Source organism: Lepisosteus platostomus, chromosome 5, assembly GCF_059453375.1.
Source record: "Lepisosteus platostomus isolate fLepPlt1 chromosome 5, fLepPlt1.hap1, whole genome shotgun sequence".
NCBI classification, from domain to species: Eukaryota; Metazoa; Chordata; class Actinopteri; order Semionotiformes; family Lepisosteidae; genus Lepisosteus; species Lepisosteus platostomus.
In genome coordinates this window covers 57,754,279-57,766,691 of record NC_142615.1, presented here as the reverse complement: position 1 = coordinate 57,766,691, position 12,413 = coordinate 57,754,279, and the positions used below count along the sequence as shown (strand labels likewise).

Below are 12,413 nucleotides of genomic sequence, written 5' to 3'. Positions count from 1 at the left end.
CACCACTCCCCATAAGTGCTTTTAATTCCCCCAAGGAGAAAAATATTTTTTTTCATTCTCTCCTGTGAGAAGCACCGCTCTTCCAACGAGGGTCTCTTCTTCCCAGACCACAGATTATTTTTCCTGTCTGGCTCTCACACAGAGGGCAGACACACTGTCTCCACTAATGTGTTTACTACATCTATAGATCTGACCCCCTTACAGCCCTGATATTCCTGGACAGGATCCCATATTGAGCAGTATTTCTCGCGTTCTGAACTTACAGTGTGTACACAATGTACTTTATACACAAAGTAAGTGTTTTCGTAACTCTTGGACGTTTTGTCAAAATGTTACTGGCATGCCAAAATCGCCCCCTCAACTGAACAGTCCCACCCCCCTCAGTTTTGGATAAATTGTCAATGGTCAGATAACTACACTAACCCCGAATTCACAGTTACTACATCAGACTGTTTAATGTGCAGGAGGGCTATCTGTCCAGGAACAGCACGTTACATAGTGTCTATGTTTTGGGGTGTCAACATTATTATGACCTTATTTGCTCAGGTGGACCAATGCCTTGCAGTAGTTTATCCTTTTACGTACAATCGTTATATAACTAGGACTGTAGTTATAGAAGTTTCTACTTTCTGTTGGTTTTACAATGATTTCTTAATGATTCAGAACCTCGTTACCGTTGATGTTGTTGCAAAAATGAACACATATGGTTGATGCTCCAGGCAAAAATAATCACGTGAGTTCTGATGAACGTGGAACTGTTCTTCATCACTAAATACCAGATTGCTTGTCGTTATCTTCTAACATGAAATACTAATCAGTGGCATGCTTGCGAGAATTCACTTGGATGGTTGCAATGGCTCCATTTAAACCGAAATATCACTACCCCCCTCAGGATTTCAGACCCCCCCCCCCTACAGATCATTCCCCTGGCGCCAGTCCTGGGTATAATGATGAACATAGCTGCCTTGCAAGCAGTGAATCTGGGTGTGATTCCCACCTGACCCATCAACAAACCTTTTCCAATGAATCTTTGATCAATTTAAAAAAGTCTTGAAGCTGGTAGGCTAGGGAAGAAGCACTGTTTGAGTACACTGAGGAAAATGTGCTACTGTGCTGTGCTGCTCCAGTAGCGCAATTGGTCAGGTTGTGGTGCTTTTATAGTGGAGTTATACCGAGGTTGTGAGCTCAATCATCACGTGGAGTATGTTCTGTTTTCAGCTGCAGAAACGTGCTGTTGAATTTATGTCGGTTCTTGTGTTACTTTTTCCTCTCGATGGAGCTGTATTAATGCAGGCACACCTGCTTCCATGTCAAGTTATTTTATCGTTGCTTACAAACCAACACACTGCAGACACCTCTGATATTGTCACTGCTTGTGGGCCACGTGTTCCTGCTGTCAGCCTACCATGATAATACACCTATAGAAATATTACTGCTGTAATACAGGAGCGAAGAAACAAAACGAAAGCACACCAAGTTTAAAAAGGTCAAAATGTGTCAAAGCCCTTCCTCGAGGAGAATGGGGTTCAAACCTACTTGTGCAGAGTATCATGTATTAAGAGGAGATTGCCTTAACCACTTGGCCACCTCCATACACACTTCAGCCCCCTCCGGACATGAGTTGCCTCTTTCCCCATACTCAAGGGTAATTTTCCTCTTCCACCTACAATTTCAACATTTACCTTGTGAGATGTCAAACCACAGAGCCTGTGCTGCGCTTCAGTGTTAGCTGTAGTGGACACCCCATTGAACATAAAAAGCATATTGAACTCCTTGGACATAAGCCATTTCTCGTCACTTGCTCAGCGAGCAGGCTCAGCGCACACTGAATGCAGGTGTCTCAGAGCAATTGAGCTGTGTCCAAGTGGCTGTAAAAGGGATATCTGATGCCAGTGCCATGGCTTAGTTCTCCGACGGCAGGCATAGCGGCGCGCCGGTTGGAGTATTCTCGGTCGCATTTAATGGCAACGTCATGGCAACGTCAGCTCAAACCACCAAATGGAGACAGGCGTGCTGACAAGCTGACCCTGCTGATGCAGAATTAACACTAGGATGTGAGAATGCTGTGGCTTAGTTGGTTAGAGTGCCTGCCTAGTAAACAGGAGATCCTGGGGTTGAGTCTCAGTGGTGCCTGTCTTGCCACACAGTTTATCATTATGGAAAGCAACATCCTTCTACATTAAATTTAATGGAAGTGTTCATTTAATTTTAGAAAATTTGGACTGGGGCGATGTATTATTGTAGCGGCGCAAGCTCACAGTGGTGCACTTGAGGAATGCGGTACAAGGGCCAGTGGTACATTGGATAACGCATCTGATTACGGATCAGGAGACTGTAGGATCGTAATGCTTTAAACCCAGTACCATAACCGTAGTGTGTTCAGTCCTACACAACCTTTCTATCGACTGAATAAGCCTCCTGTTCCATCTCCATCTTCTTCCCACACATTCCGGCTATTTCAGCACCGTTATTGTTGGACCACAGTCACAGATACGTAAGGGACACTATTCTGAAGAACCGTCTTAAATAAATAACGTTGCAAAAGGTAACAACAATGTTTTCTTAACGTAACCTTACATTTGGGCGTACAATACAATTTTCTGTACCCTCAAATAAAACAAAATCTTACTGCTTTCTCCTGAGAAACACAAGTGGAGTGTTAAATCACAATAAATAATACAACAAATATACTAAACTAACACCCAGATGTGACAACACACAGCTATGACAGAACACATTGAAGACTTAAAAGCCCTTTAAATTTTTATTTCCTTAATTTCCATTCTCTTCCCTCCCCAGGATAACTGAAAACTAACTATAATAAAGACTGTATATGCATTACTTGTAATACAGCTACTAATAAAAATATACATGGAAGATATACATAATAATTAATAAATAACACTTTTATTAGTAAATACGTGTAATGATAACATTCATTGTGAATATTTGTGGTGTCTGGAAAGCAATTTTAGTTAAATATAATAATAATTTTCAAGCAAGTGGTGCATAAGCTTGTTACTTAATGAGTACATTATTTCCATTACATTCAAGACAGTTCTAATGTGATCGATTGTTCTGCTTAGTCTGCTACTGAGTAGCTTAAAACCTATGAAGAGGTGGTTTAAGCTAGACTCCTAATGCAGTAACATCTAACGGGCAGCAGCTGTTATTTTAGGTTTGTTGCAATTGAGAACAGGTTTAGTACAGAGCTGCTGACAAATTTCAGTGGAGTTTATTGTATAAGGGTTTATTGCAATTGACCCATTGTAGCTACCAATCAGCAGCAAGGAAAAACAAACTTCACTTGTGCCTTTTAAAAAAAGGGAAACAGAGTAGTAGTTTATGTGGTAATTTCAGGTACAATGTAAGAACTAAAGTTATCTACTCCCATAGTAATGCGTGGGGTCCTATAAATAGAAAAAAAACAATTTTAACCCGAAAACACAACAAACACAAAACAAGAAGTCTTCCAGGAACCCAGGTAAATCCCTGTAGTAGTCTAACAACTACAAAAAAAAAACAAATGCAACAACTTCAAAAGAAAAAGAACATTAAAAACAAATCTAGGGAACAACAAAAACACAGAGTCTAATTCGAGAGCTTTTTCAAGTCTTCAGTGCTCCTCTCGTCTCAGTAGACCTCTCTCATATATTTGTGTACAGGTCAGCTGGAGGTACACAGCTGATGGTAATTTAAGTAGGGAGCTGCGTCAGAATGCATGGGCTTCAAAGGAAAAAGTCAAGGTTTATTCCATGCTGAAAAGAGAAGGAAACACAATGTTTCAGCTGTGGAGCCTTATTTGATTGTGACTCGAAGTAAACCTTTACTTCTTCGTTTGATGTTAATTTATCTCCATCAGATACCTAATAATATCTAAACTTGACAGTTGCTTTCAGTAGCTAAAGACACTGCTCCAGGTGAGGCTCGAACTCACAACCTTGGCATAACTTCGCTGTGCACTGCTGTATAAGTACCGCGCGCTGACCGATTGCGCCACTGGAGCTGTACAAAGTGTGCTCCTCATACAGACTGACGGTGCAGAAACACAGGGTGAAAACGGTTTCGGTTGTGGATCCATCTATACATGGGGAACACTGAAATAGCAAGGAGAATACAAGAAAAGAAACTGAAAGAATTGTGCTAACAGCAAAGGGGGACGGAGGGAGGTGGTCGGACAAGTAAATCAGCCTGGTAGATTGTTTGTAGCGACATTTTTGAGTCAATCGGCACACTGATTTCTCTTCATGTGCCTTGAACTGTGCAGTTTGTATTTTCGTTGTAGATAGGTTTCTTCAGAAGTCCAGTAAATTGACAATAATGGAGAACTAGCTGACGCACCCCGTCGTGAAGACCCTCTGTAAGGTGATTACACGTTTCATTTTCAAGTCGCCTCCTTTACACTCAATTGCTTCCTCGACACTGAGAGAACATGAGAAATGGCTTCAATTTCAATGTGAAGCGCAGTTCAGGCTCGATGGCTTCACATCTCCAATCAATCAAATAAAATTGCAGTGAAGCGATCTAAATAAGACTCTGAAGTACTGGGAAAGATGATTATTTTGAGCGTGCCTCCCAGGGTCTGCTACGAGGCTGAAGTTGGCTTCTTATTCGCCAGCTTCTTATGCGTGTTTTTCGTTCCACCTTAAATGCTGCTGCTGTGATGTTATGTCGCCTTTCGCCTGTAGATGGCTCTCTTCGATCAGTACTAATCCGGCTGGAAAACTGTAGACATCTTCACTGAAAGGGAATATCCAAATAGCGACTGTCCAAACTATATTTTTGTATGGAATATATTTCAGAAAATCGCAAACCAATTTTAAAAACTCACCATAACACGGACTTACACTGGGAAAAAGTGATTGCACTTTCTGCTTATTTCTACGGCCTCCCCCCTGATTATGAAAATGTCTCACAGTTCTGACACTGATGTGTGAAAGACAATGTAACAGACTATCAAAATCCTGAAGTACAAACAATTTTAATGCACCAGTTTTTTAAATATGACCCTCTGATCTTGGCATGTCAGAATACATTGGGAAAAATTATGGCACGAATTGCAATGTCACGCATTGTTGAGAATATCACTGACCTTGCCGATATTTGCAGGGGATACGAATGTTTTGCACATGTTGAACTACAACATGTAAAAATTGAGCTCCTTAGTCAATATCACTGGGAATGTCCAATAATGACGTACATCAGTAGCCTCAAAGAAACTTAGACTCACACATGGAGTTTTATCTTTGTATGGAGATTGGGAGAATTAATTTATACTCTCATTGCTCATTAGCTAAATTATTTTAAAAATATGACACAGATTTGTTTGAGAAACTTGTAATTGCCTTAAAGAGAGTCTTCTTGAAGATGTGCACCAGCTAGCTCTCCACTGTCAATTGACAGGACTTGAGAAGAAACTGTTCTCATACAACCAACATACAAATTACACATCTTAAGGAACATGAAGAGAAATCCGTGTACTAAATAACATAAAACTGTCGCTGCAAATTATCACCAAGCTGTTTTATGTATCTGACCACCTCTTTCCTACTTTGCAGCGAGCACAATTCTTTCTGTTTCTTCATTGCTATTTTACTGTCTCTTTCCCCCATGCGGAGATGGATCCACAGCCGAAACTTTAGGTCGGTTCCTGTTACTCTGTCCGATTGAAAGAGCTGTATGAAAGGCACTCCCATCTCTGCAGGAAAGTTATTGCTGCTCTCAACACAATATACTGCAGCCAAATGTGATAGCGATACTGTCACTGCCTGTGGGCCACGTGTTCCTGCTGTCAGCCTATTATGTCATGTTCATCCACACCCAGAAACATTACTGCTGTAGCACAAGAGTTATAGGTGCAGTTGATAGAGCATGAATCTCTTAATCTCAGAACTGTGGGTTCAGTCCCCACATTGGGTCCCTCTGTGTCAGTTTGATCCCCCAAATCCTCCTAGCATGACCTGATGGTGTAACAGTGATACCCAGTACCCAGCGTAATTCAGCTTTCTTTCCACTTGATTCAGATTTTGATCTGAAATCATCGGCCGAACAAAAGTTTGTCTAAATCGAGGGAGATCTGCTCTCAATCAAGTATTAAACACTTCAGCATTTACTGTTTGAATACTGCACTTTGTCAAAACACTGCCGCTTCTTAAGCTAATAAGTAACGGTTTTTGAGCATGCATTGTATTGTTAATGCTTATATTAAAAAAGCATAAATTCACATAATGGAATTTTGACGGAACAAAGTAGTCCAGCCCCTTTACAACATTACATACCCACTGATTAAAGCTTAAAACTACAGTAGCAGGAGTAATAATAATGGCAAGAACATGTTTGGAGTTCGGCATTTCATTTATTCTGCGGAAACATCGTATCGGAATGAACTGCCCGAGATAAAAGAGTAATTGCAGCTTCAGATCATATTTTCCAGAGCATTGCATTGTTCTGTTCATGCTGACTACACGCTTTAAATTTGTAATTTACTGCAAGCGTTGCTTTTCCAGATTTTTCTGAAATTCCTCGCATTTGACTTGACTTGAACTTTATTGCCATATGTAACCGGTGCTGGTACAATGGAATTCTTACTTACAGAAAGTCTCTCGATTGTAAAACAAGTGTAAAAAAAACAAAACAAAGTGCAAACAGTGCATCAAGACAATGTACAAACAAACAATAGACAATGTGCAAGTAAACATGCAGACAGTTTGAATATAAACAATACAGACGTGTAAACAATGACTGGAGACGTACAATAAATAAATTAAAATGAGGTAGATGGTGATGGTGTAGGTGTGGTCCGAGGGGGATGGCTAAATGTGTTCGCCAGTCTCACTGCTTGTGGATAAAAGCTATTGAAGAATCTAGTGGTAAGTGTCCGTATGCTCTTATATCTCTTGCCTGAGGGCAGTGGGGTGAAGAGCTCATGCCCGGGGTGGTGACTGTCCTCTGTGATGGCCAGAATTCTACCACGGCAGCGGTCCTCATAGAGCTGTTTAATCTTGGTGAGACCGCAGCCGATGATCTTCTGGGCCATTCTCTGCAGTGCCTTTCTTTCTCGCGAAGAGGTGTTGCCATACCACACGGTGATCCCGTTGGTGAGGACGCTCTCGATAGTGCAGCGGTAGAAGTTCACCAACACATGTATTGGCATCCCCCATCGCTTGAGGCACCTCAAGAAATAAAGGAGCTGCTGAGCCTTCTTCATGATAGAGTCAGTGTTCACAGTCCAGGTTAAATCTTTAGAGATGTGAATTCCCAAAAACCTAAAGCTGGTAACTGTTTCCACTTCCGTTCCATCAATACTGAGTGGGCTGTGAGTGTGTGGCCTGTGTCTCCGAAAGTCCACTATTAGCTCTTTCGTTTTCTTTATGTTCAAGTCCAGGTTATTGCTATGACACCACCGAAGCAGCTGTACAACTTCATCCCTGTAAGTGGACTCGTCATCATCACTGATCAGTCCTATTATAGTGGTGTCATCGGCAAACTTAATGATGTGGTTGTTGCTGTGTCTTGCTGTGCAGTCGTGAGTAAATAGGGAGTACAACCTTGGACTCAGACAGCAGCCTTGTGGGGTTCCAGTGCTCAGGGTGAGTGGTGTTGATGTTTTATTGCCTATCCGCACCACCTGTGATCTCTCGATAAGAAAGTCCAGCAGCCAGTTGCAGACAGAGTTGCACAGACCTAATCCCCTGAGCTTTGTCACCAGTTGACTGGGTATGATGGAATTGAATGCTGCACTGTAGTCCAAAAACAGCATTCTCACATACGAGTTCTTAGTGTCCAGGTGTTCCAAGGCTGTATGCAGAGCCAGGGAGACAGCATCATCCACTGATCTGTTGCTCTGGTAGGCGAACTGCAGGGGGTCCAGGGACTCTGTGATGGAGGAGTTGATGTGTGACAACACCAGCTTCTCCAGGCATTTTATCACCACAGATGTTAATGCTACTGGGCGGTAATTATTCAGGCATGCCACTTTTGTCTTTTTGGGGGTTGGAACAATAGTGTTTTTTTTAAAGCAGAGCCAGCACTAAAATATTTCATTCCCATCGCTGAATACATCGTGGAAACGGTATTTGCAACGGAATGCTGTCACACATGAAACCTCTTTGTTTTTCGGTTCTGAAGTTTGAAAATGAAAATAAAACGGGGGTCACCTCATAGGCTTGAAAGAAGTCCAAGCAGCATAAAAACCCGCGAATTCTCACAAATTGTGTTGCATTGTGCTGCACCTTTCTTCTGCTGCTTTTTTAAATCAGCCTTAAACATTTGAATGCATACCTTACTGCTGCTAATCACATTCACGTGTTTACGAAGCTTTTTTCTGTCCGTTATGTTTTTGCTAAGCAGTTTCTCCATTTTCCTCGTACTGTGATTGTGAGCGAGCACAACAACACTGAAACAGTGTAAAGAGATAAAAAAGTCAGGGTAAAACGTCTGACTGTCGGGAGTGGGATTTGAACCCGTGCCTCTATTTGGAGAGCGAAACACAAAGCTTAAAAGACATGAAGCTGTGAATTTGCTGTTTTAAACCGCTTGGCTATCCTGAAAAATGTGTGCTGATTGTACCAGTCGCATCCGATTTTCCGTAACTTTAGAACGATTGATATGACTGGACAAACACAATTTATGGCGTTTAGCATGACATGGAAAACGGTACCAGAGCATTCGGGTCCGGACTACCAGACTCAGAAACAGTTTTTACCCCCGCACTATCAAACTATCAAACTCCCAGCCTCTCTCACTCTCACCTCACCTCTCACCTATGATCTGAGCCTCACAGTGCCTTCTTTCTTACCAAAAACCCAAACACACATTGAAAATCTACCTCTACCATACATGTCAAAAGCTCACTCCCCATCATTTCTATCCCTTTATTTCATTCTTTTGATGCATGTTTTTGCACATAACCTGTTACCTTTTTGTTGTTTTGCACACTGCCTGTTGTTGTTTTTTGCACATCGGCTGTTGTCTCTTTCTTTTGTTATACAATTGTATTGTTGTTGTGTTTTTTTCTTTGTACTACTTATGTCCGAGAGCTAGCTAAATACCATTTCGTTATTCCATATACCTGCGTATGAGTATAATGACAATAAACTTGAACTTTTAACTTGAATTTGAACTTGAACTTGACATAGTCTTGCAGGCAGTATATTATTTTATCGTTTACTCGTATAAAAAAACATGGTCTTCTTGTTTCTAAGTCAGATTTTTAGTGCTTTCGAACGTTACTTCCAACCTGGACTGACAGCTCACCAGATCTGTTTGTGATCAGACCATGGAGTCTGGGGCTGTACCAAGCGCACGTTCCTTCCCAATGCTGAGGTGATCATTCAGAAGATGGGTGTGAAGAGAGATAAGCTTTGTCGACTAAAAAACAAGGCAGGATATGCACGAATACTAATCACTGGCGACAGTTATGCTCTCTTACTATTGAGATCCCTACATTGCAAGTTTTTTTAAGACTTTGAAACTAAAGGAAAGTGGTGACAAATGAAACAGGCACAGGTGGGGCTTGAACCCACGCTCTTCAGTTTACGAGGCCAACGCCTTACCACTTGGCCAACGCGCCTTTGAGTAAGCATGGGAATAAGGTTGTTCAAATTATTTTTTTCTGAATCTGGTTTACATCGCCTGGATGCAGCAACAACAATAAAAGGTATACTTGTCCTTAAACTCGGACGTGATGTTCTGCAGACATGTGCACAATGTCCTGTTTTCTTGCAGTGTAGACATTTTGCTGTTCACGCTCCGCATTCATCTGCTTTGTGCGTTGTTAGTCCGCACCTGTAACATGTAATGTCAGCCGTCCCCTGTTCTTCTATTTCTCTAGCATGACTGTGTCCTGCTGCTCGGCTTTTGTTTGTAAAGTTTGAGCGAGCGCCCCGTTCAGTGTCACTTTGTCACTGTGGTCAGAAAGCATTCTTGATTCTGCTTGAGCTGCTTCATGAATTCTAGCGACTGTAAGAGTCAGCCCTTCCTCCTGCAGCAATTTATAGTCTCTTATGTGCACATTTTTCCACAAGTTGATCTCTTAACATGTCAGTTTCCAATACTCCAAAGTCACAAGATTTAGCCAATTCTCTTAGTGCAGTCACAAAAGCATCAACAGATTCGTCCTGAGACTAAGTTCTCTGCCTAAATTTATGCCGTTCCAAAACCACATTTCTCCGCGGTGTAAAGTAAGCGTCTAAGGCAGCTACAGTCTGTTCATATGTACCTTTTTCTCCAGGGAGATTGGCGAAAATCCGCTGCACGGGAGCCCCGATACAGTGCAGTAATGTAGCACGTCTCACGGCATCCTGAGCTTCTGTAGATCCACCGGCTATTTAAAAAAAATCTGTACGACTCCATCCATATCTTGTATTCCGTATACAAATCCGGAGCTACGAGGTTCAGTAGAAGCGGTGAAAAAAGCCGGGCATAAGCAAAGCTTCTCGGCGCGGCTGCCATATCTTCCAATGGGCAAGCTAAACGAACAGTCAGAAAATTCAAAAGTTCGTTTCTACCAGCAAGAGAACTGCAGTGTTCTGCTCGCTTTGAGTCCGTCAAGCACTCATCTCTCGTCGCCATAAATGTTGTGTATCTTAATAAAGAGACGTTTTAATATTATTTTAACTATTTTGTTAACTACACAGATCATGCCCTTACACCTTATATTCCTGCTTTCTACTCTCGTTCTGTTGTCTCGCGATGTCTACTCACTAAACTACATTTAGCATGACTTCTTGTTGCAGTTGAGCTCAAAGCTGGAGATGATCTCCATGTTCTACCGCACTAACTAGTCCGAAACGTAGTACACAGTACACACTTTTTAAGTGAAGTCAGGTTGTTAAAAAATTAAACCAGCGCCCTGTCACAGAAACGTACCCCAGTCTCCCGCGCAACAAGCGGGGGTACTCAGCACTATACTGTACTAACGAGGAGCGCTTGTCTGCAGCTGAGCGTCAGCTCTGTTTACTGTCGGCAGTCATTTCCTCATTTCCAAAGACTTTTTCACCTGCTCTCAACTTTTAAAGACGGTCATAAACGCTCAAGAAGTAATTAATGTCAGGTGGAAGTCTGTTTCTGTTGTCTCAGCTCTTGATAAAGACAAGCCGTGCGTGGGAGACTCCCTCCCTGAAGACGTTTGCCGTCACCCTGCGAGGGAGAAGAGCCATCAATCACCAAAGCAACCACTGAGACAGTTAACATTAAACACGTGAAATGCGAGAAGTTGTGATTTTTTCCCCCGCTTAAGGCTTCTATCGATCCTACTCTAACGAGAAAGACCTCTTTATTAGAAGTGAGATTTTAACAAACGTCTCCAGGGGTAACTGCGACCTGAACGCAACGGCATCTTGCCTGTGGTACTTATAATGAAGTATATATTTTATTTCTTTCTACTCGTTGATAAGAAAAAAAGTGAAATCATGTAATTAGGGATATGTCTTTTTTTCATGGGGAAAACTAGCCCGAGCAAATGTAAAGTTTAGAGCAGCGCTCAATAAAAATGATCAGAACCCGAAAGCGCTTCTTATGCGGATCAGTATATTCCGATACCACTGGTTCTGCAGAAGAAATAAGAAAAGCCGAACTCAAAGCAGAAACGTGTTGCCATTACGGGTACTCTGTCTGCAGCTGCTTTAAGATCTACTCACACCACGATGCCATTAAGGCTAGTTAAAAAAAAAAACATCGTCACCTTTTTGAACGTGATTATTAGACACCCGTTAAATCTCAACCGAGGTTTCTTGAGAGATCGTTCAGCGAGCGAGTAATAAAAAACTACTTCGCTTCCAACCTCTGCTGTCACTGTAAACTCGGACGTGATGTTCTGCAGATGTGCAGTGTGCCTTTCCTCTTGTCGTATTCAAGAGTACTCACTGTGTGAGCCTCTCACTGCGTGTCCTGTACTCTACTGTGATTTAATTTAGATAATGATGTGGAGTAGAGTGACAAGATCTACTTGAACATTTTCGGTTTGTGAAATGAAACACTAAATACACTACTGTAAATACAAGTAATGGACATTTAAAATAACCACAGTACAGCTAGAAGAGTGAAAGATAAAAGACTATTTAGAATGACATTCACAATAGACTTAAGAACAGCACATCCGCCCGAACAGGGACTTGAACCCTGGGCCCTCAGATTAAAAGTCTGATGCTCTACCGACTGAGCTATCCGGGCTCTGAACGAAAGTCAACACTGTCGGGATCCTCGCAAGTCACGTGTACCATTCCCAGTAGAATGAGTGAGAAATACAGCATGACATGGGTAGTTAAGGGGCTCCCACAGTCCATCTTTCCTCACATTACTGATTTTTTTCAATAGCATTTTGACCTTTTTTCACATTCAGATTTTTTTCACATTTAATAAAATCTTTTAATCAACAACATTAAAAAGAAAACAAATGGAACATTTTTTGGAAC

At 41.7% G+C, this 12,413-nt stretch overlaps 2 non-coding genes across 2 annotated transcripts; both read right to left on the bottom strand.

Moving 5' to 3' along the window:
• Positions 1-3,912: 3,912 nt before the first annotated feature.
• trnai-uau (transfer RNA isoleucine (anticodon UAU)) lies at positions 3,913-4,006 on the bottom strand. The gene is made up of 2 exons: positions 3,969-4,006; positions 3,913-3,948 (listed from the first exon to the last, which is right to left on the bottom strand). It is a non-coding gene; the product is annotated as a tRNA-Ile (tRNA).
• An 8,092-nt stretch (positions 4,007-12,098) lies between these two features.
• Positions 12,099-12,171, bottom strand: trnak-uuu (transfer RNA lysine (anticodon UUU)). The gene has a single exon. It is a non-coding gene; the product is annotated as a tRNA-Lys (tRNA).
• Between the last annotated feature and the right edge of the window lie 242 nt (positions 12,172-12,413).